Here is a 6,916-nt window from a genome sequence, read left to right as displayed (position 1 = left end):
CCCCCCCCCATTAATCTCCTATCCCATCCCTCCTCCTCCTTTTTTTTTGCTTTTATACCATTTAAATTACATGCAAGTATTAAGGTCAGTTCTAGGTTGTGGAACTAGCAATATAATAGATGCAAATATTCAAGAAACAAGCAAGACAATAAACCTAGATAGTCAAGAACATGCAGGACAATAAACAGAGTCCCGTGATCCCTCCTGTGATCACTATTTCTAAGGACTTATCAGGATGACCAAAATATCTGAACCTACTTCCCTGTCCTAGCCCAAAGTCATTTTTATGCTGGAAGCCTACTTCTTTGTTCTAGCCAAAGATTTAGATTCCTGCCTGAAATTACTTCCTTGTTCCAGTCTAAGATTTAGGTTTCTGCCTGAAATTACTTCCTTGTTCCAGTCTAGGATTTAGGTTTCTGCCTGAAATTACTTCTTTGTTCTAGCCTAATGTCAGATTCCTGCCTGCAGTACATTTCCTTGTCCTTGGCCAATGTCAGATTCCTGCCAGGCAGCCCCCAAAGCTCTCCACATCTCACCCTTTATATTGCATAAACCAGACTGAGCCTGTCTTAGGTGGTTCTGACAAGAATGCCTTCCTTACCCATCGTGTAATATGCATTATCAAAAGCAATGCACTTATATCTTAGGTTGGTAAGGCTCTGTGCAGAATCTTAGCTGTCCTTGACTTGCTAACCTGTTAAATTAATTACTCTGTCTGGGGTTCCAATTTCAGTTTCAAGTCACGTGCTTTGGCTGTCAACCTGTTGATGTAGTTAGAGACAAGCTTTAACACGATGAGCAGGAATAAAAGTATTCCCAGGACAAAAGGGGCTAGCTAGCATGATCAAGCTATATATGCCACTCCTGAGGTTTGACCAAAATGGAAATACTGACCTCAAGCTATCAGCATTATCAGCATTATCTGCAGCATCAAACAGAGCAGCATTCTTTAAATTCATAATCTTACTATGCAAAGTTAAAACTTCCAGAGAGGTGTTAGAGTTAAACCAAATACACTACATGTATCTTTAAACTTTTTTCTAATTATAATGACTATCATTGTAAGTTTTAGAAGTAACACTACTCTAGTGGTATTTGTCAGAACACTCGAGATGGCTCCTAACTCTTAAACCCTGAAACTCCTTCCAATAATTTTGAATAGGATATAGAGCATCAATCTCTTGTTCCAAACACCTATATAAATCCTCTTGTATACTCAACACATTAGTAACATTTTTTGCTAGATGATTAACAAAAGTAGCTGTCTTAACTTCTTGTGTCAAAGCTATTGCAGAAGCAGTGGTGCTAGCAATTTATGTAATTAAAGCTGTAATATCAGCAATAATCAAGCCCACTACCCTCTTGCTTCTGCTTAAAGCCTAACTCACTTCTTCCAGAACTTTCAAGCTTTTTTTTAGGGAATCAAGGTTTTCTAATACTCAGGGTAGTAATACAAAAGTTGATTGATAGACCCCTGTAACAGACATCCCAGGTTTCAACACACTAACACAATTAGAAAGTATACAGTCAATGCAACTTACAATAAATACTGTAGAAGAGACAAAACCAATTTTAGCTTGACAATTAAAAGAGCCTTAAAACATGCATTAACCCTTGTTTGAAATCCAGATCCTCTCCCAACTTTATCTCTTGCTATCATAACATCATAGAGAACTACAGCTAACTTCCAAATATGTTTTTGAAAATGTCCAGTCTTCATTTGGAAGGTGGGATCTGGACATTTTCAGAGACATATTTGGGTACAGATTTCTTACCTACTTTTTGCTAAAGGTCTTAACTGGAAAATTGAAATTTTCTAAAGTTAAATAATGATAAAGAGGGCAAAATTTGGAATACTGTTAGTTTTCTGTTTTTTTTTAGTTATTTTATATAGTTGAAGAAAAGAACCAATAATGGTTTCTCTGTTTTATATTAATCATTTTATTTATTTACATAAAAATATGGAACACTTCACAAACTTGTGTGTCATCCTTGCGCAGGGGCCATGTTGATCTTTTCTGTATCGTTCCAATTTTAGTATATGTACTGCTGAAGCAAGCACGGTTTCTTTGGTTTTGTAGGCTGGAATATTTAAACATTTTACTAAAAGAGCAAAAAATATATTTTTCTTTCCTTTGGAGTATAATCGTATGACTTTAACTGATTTTCAAAGTAGAGAATTACTTGAATTAGTTACCAGAATTACATACAAGCTTTAAACTAAAAGAAAAGTCAAACCATGTAGTCATGTCCCAGTTAAAAGTATTTTTAGCAGATTGTAGCAATATGATAAAATACACATTTTAATGCCTAAGTTGTCATCTCAAGTTAACACATGTGAATTAAATTCAAAAAGGCATCATGTATAAAACTTTTCTTTATAGGTGTGTGTGTGTGTGTATGTGTATGGCATATGTGCCATAGTCCACATGTGGAGGTGAGAAGACAACCTCTGGTGTTGGTGTTGGTTCTTACTTTCTACCTTGTTTCAGACAAGTCTCTCTTGTTTACTACTTGTATACCAGGCAAGCTAGCAATTCTCCTGTCTCTTGTTCCTACTTTCTGTGGGCAATCCGGATTTATGGATGCTTATATTACTGTGGACTCTGGGGATCAGAACTCAGATCATCATGTTTGTATGACCAGTGCTTTACCCACTGAACCATTCTGTAGTTGTTCCTTGTACATTTATAATGCTTCTAAGTGTAGTGTCATAGAAGGGTCCTTCTGTGGCCGTATCTATTTCATATTCTATTTCTAAATGCCTGTTGTTTTGGTTGTCTATATCTCTAGCTTTAGGAAAATTTCTAATGTAACTTATTGGATATAGATGCTTTATACTTTTAGTTAAATCTTAACTTCTTAAATTACTTAGATTCTTATTTTGTGTTGTCTCTATGATACCAGGATTTATTGGACATTATGGTGTTGGTTTTCTCGTCTATTTTCCCTTTAATGTTTGAATATACTATGTCATTTACCTTGTACTCTAGTCTTTCATCCTTCGTAATATTTCTTTTGCTTGATCAAGTCTATTGATCGTACTTTGTATCTTGTGTTTCCATTCATTGAAAATGTTACCTCTAGTGTTTAAATTTTTATTTTAGTTTATTTTTAAAATCACAATTTCTTTGCTGAATTTTTCTTCCATGTTGCTTACCTTTTCATTTATATTAATGATTTTGTCATCTATTTTGCTAGTGTCTTTTGCATTTTTCTGACTCTTCTTTTAGAGTCTGAAATTAAATTAATCTGCTATTTTATCCTCTTTGAAGTCATAGATCATTTTTACCAGGTTTTTGATTTCTTCCTGTGGTGATTTATCTCTTTCAGATCTTTGAAGTCAGTACTCGAGGAATAACAATATTTTGGACGAATCATGTTTTCTTCATGTTTCTGTATTGTGTTTTGCACATATGTTAATTTAGATAGCTTGTCTGGCTTTATTGAGAGTGCTATTTAAAAAAAATAACTCATGTATTTGCTTATATCCCACATCCCTCCCTGTCCTTCTTTCATGGAGTTTCTCCTTCCCAGCCCCTCCTCTTCTCCTCTCAGAGGCCTCCTGGTTATCCCCCCTCCCTGGCACATCAAGTCTCTGCCAGATTATGCACATCCTCTCCCACTGAGGCCAGACAGTGCAGTCATGAAGATTGAGCTTGCTGTCAGCTACATGTGTGCCATAGGGCCTCGTTCTAGACTGTGTATGTCTTTAGTTGGTAGATCAGACTCTGAGAGCTCCCAGGGGTACAGGTTTATTGACTCTGTTGATCTTCCTGTGGGATTCCCATCTATTTCTGGGCCTTCAGTCCTTTCCCCAACTTCTCCATAAGTGTCATTGACCTCCATCTAATGTTTGGCTGTGGGTACCTTTTGGGTTGAACGTTTCTGTTCTTCCACTTCTTGAGCAGTGTAATCATGTTGCTTCAGTCCATAGTACTATTAATAGTAGAAAGTCCATTGCAATAAAACAACATTATTCAAAATGGAGTTTAGAAATACTCTTAAACTTAAATGGAAAAACTACTGAAGAATATACTAGAAAGCTAAAAATTACTTGGGCATAAAGAGGGGGATTAATTGAATGGGATAAAGAAAGGAGGCAGGGAATGGGAAATAGAGAAGTACGGTTAAATGATAGAAAAGAAGAATGAAGAAGATTGTTATCGAGGGGAAGTGAGAAGAGAAAGATGAAAAGAATTTAAAGAAGTAAAGGGACGGAAGGAAGGAAGGAAGGAAGGAAGGAAGGAAAGAAAGAAAGAAAGAAAGAAAAGAAAGAAAGAAATGGAGAGAAGGAAGGAAAGAAAGTATCTGTGGCTAGAGAGACAGCAGTGATTGAGGACGCTTGCTGTTTTTCACAGAGGAACTGAGTTTAGTTCTCAGCATTCACTTTAGGTGGCTTTGTAACCATGGGTAACTCCATTTCCAGGAGACCAGAAGCTCTTTTCTAGCATCTGAGGGTACCCACAAACACATGCTAGAAGCACAGACACATACACATGAACGTGAATGAAATATTTACCAGAATGGACTAGGAATGTAGTCTTGCACCTGGACACAAATCTAACAGATAAAAACGTTAGGACTAATGAGTGTACTGTAATACAATCTCTTCCGAACACTGCAAATATCTCATCAGGAGTAAGAGAGGCAACCTGAAGTGAAAAAAAAAACCCAACACAATACTTTACCATCAGTCTAACCCCAGATGGCAGAAAAACACAAGTAACCTGAAAAATAAGGACAGCATACTTCCTTCAGAAATAACCAATCTCATAATAATAGTCCCAGATTAAAATGACTTAGGTGAAACTCTTAACTAAGGATTAAATGAAACAGAATGATTAGAAATATGTTCAAATAACTCAAAGGAAATACAGGTATACTCTAAGAGAATACAAACAGCTGATGAAATTAGAAAGTCAATTGAAGGTATGAAAATAAAATTGTATAAAAAAGAAATAAGAAAAATCAAGCTGTAAACTGAAGTGGTGATGGAAATGGCGAGAAAACACAGTAGATCAGATAAAAAGATGGCAGAAAGCTTTTGCAGTTGGATGGTATGACAGACAGAACTATAGGTCTTGAAGACAAAGTAAAAGAACTGGATCAGTGATAAATTAAAAAAAAATGTATGGAACATTGAAGAACCCTGGGGACATCATAAAAATCAAAGTTTATAAATTGTGGGTATACAGAAGAAGAATTTCATACCAAAGGCAACAAAATATTTTTAATTAAATAATAGAAAATAAGTCCAAAATCTAAATAAAGAGAACCCCATTCAAATATTAAGGAGCACAGAAGATCAAATAGATGTGTTCAGAAAAGGAAGTAGTCCCTACATTATATCATGGTTAATGCATTGAATATACAGAACAAAAATGTCTACTGAAAGCTGCAAGAGAGAAGGGCCAAGGAACATTTAAACGCAGATGTAAAAATCACTTCTTACTTTCCATTCAAAACCTTAGAACCAAGAAGAGTTTGGAAACACTTCAAAATCTGAAAGATGGCAAACTGCCAACCCAGCTTAACATGGCTAGCACACTGGTCTGTCCTGACCTAAGGAGAAAAAAAACTTTCCATGGTAAGAGCAGGCTAAAGGAGTTTATAATCACCAAGGCAGCCCTACAAACCATATTGGAGCAAGTACTTTAGTTATACTGAGAATAAAAATAAATGCAACCAAGAGGCTACGGGAGGAGGGGAGGAATAAACAGTGCTAACACATTTGCTAAGGAAAAAGGATTTAAAAAAAATCAAATACTAAAAAAACCCCAACAAAACAACAAGAATAGATACCATTCCATAGAGACTCTGAATTTTAATGATTGCAATTCACTTATCAAAGGGCATGAACTACAAAGTCAAATTAGAAAGCAAGATCCGTTTTTCTGTCTCTTAGATATACCCCTCTCTCCATCAAAAGGAAAAACTTAAGGGAAAAGATGGATAAAAAACATGACTTCCAAGGAAATGGGGCCAAGAAGCACACAGAAAGTGCTGTCCTAGGATCTCAAAGAATTGAATTCAACCCACATTTCATCAGCATAGATAAAGAGGGTCACTACATTCTGTTTAGGAGAACAATCTCCAAGAGTATATAATTCTAAACAACACACACCGAGCACAGGCTCATCCACCTTCAAAGAACCATTTTCTACTAGATATCAAGATACAAATTAGCAGGGCGGTGGTGTCGCATGCCTTTAATCCCAGCACTTGGGAGGCAGAGGCAGGCAGACTTCTGAGTTCGAGAGTTCGAGGCCAGCCTGGTCTACAAAGTGAGTTCCAGGACAGCCAGGACTACACAGAGAAACCCTGTCTTCGAAAAATAAAAAAAAAAAAGATACAAATTAATTCATATGTAGTAATAGTGGCCTAATACTCCACTGTCACCATGAGATCAGCCAGACTGCCCCCAGCAAACAAACACAAACAATCAAAAACATTGGAGTTAAATGACATTACAGATCAAATAGACCTTACAAGTATCTACAGAAGAGTCTACCCACATGCTAAAGAATGCATATTCTTCTCAGAAACCTATGGAACTTTCTCTAGAATTTATCACAAACTAGGACACAAATCAAATCTCAACACATACCGAAGAATTGGAATAATGCCTAGTATTTTATCAGATCACAGTTTAATAAGGCTAAAAATCAATAGCAAGAGAAACTATAGAAATATACAGACTCATGGGGATTAAATGACACTTGTTAAATGATGAGTCATTGAAGAAATCAAGAAGGGGTTAGAAATTTTCAAGAATTAAATGAAAAGGAAAACACAATATACAAAAACTTAAAATGAAGGCAACCCTAAGACGGAAGATTGTAGCTTTAAGTACTATCGGGGGCCAAGAGAGATAGTTCCATAGTTAGAATGCCTGTTGTTCTGAAGAAAATCG

At 36.1% G+C, this 6,916-nt stretch overlaps 1 protein-coding gene and 1 non-coding gene across 2 annotated transcripts in view; one reads left to right on the top strand and one right to left on the bottom strand.

Annotated features, from left to right (window-relative positions):
• The window catches only part of Macrod2 (mono-ADP ribosylhydrolase 2), a 1,849,434-nt gene that overhangs the window by 41,921 nt on the left and 1,800,597 nt on the right, over positions 1 to 6,916 (top strand). The window lies entirely within an intron of this gene.
• LOC114612436 lies at positions 1,956 to 2,062 on the bottom strand. The gene has a single exon (XR_003710015.1). It is a non-coding gene; the product is annotated as a U6 spliceosomal RNA (small nuclear RNA).

Source organism: Grammomys surdaster, unplaced genomic scaffold (assembly GCF_004785775.1).
Source record: "Grammomys surdaster isolate TR1022 unplaced genomic scaffold, NIH_TR_1.0 129, whole genome shotgun sequence".
Lineage (NCBI taxonomy): Eukaryota > Metazoa > Chordata > Mammalia > Rodentia > Muridae > Grammomys > Grammomys surdaster.
This window is presented reverse-complemented; position numbering and strand designations above follow the sequence as displayed.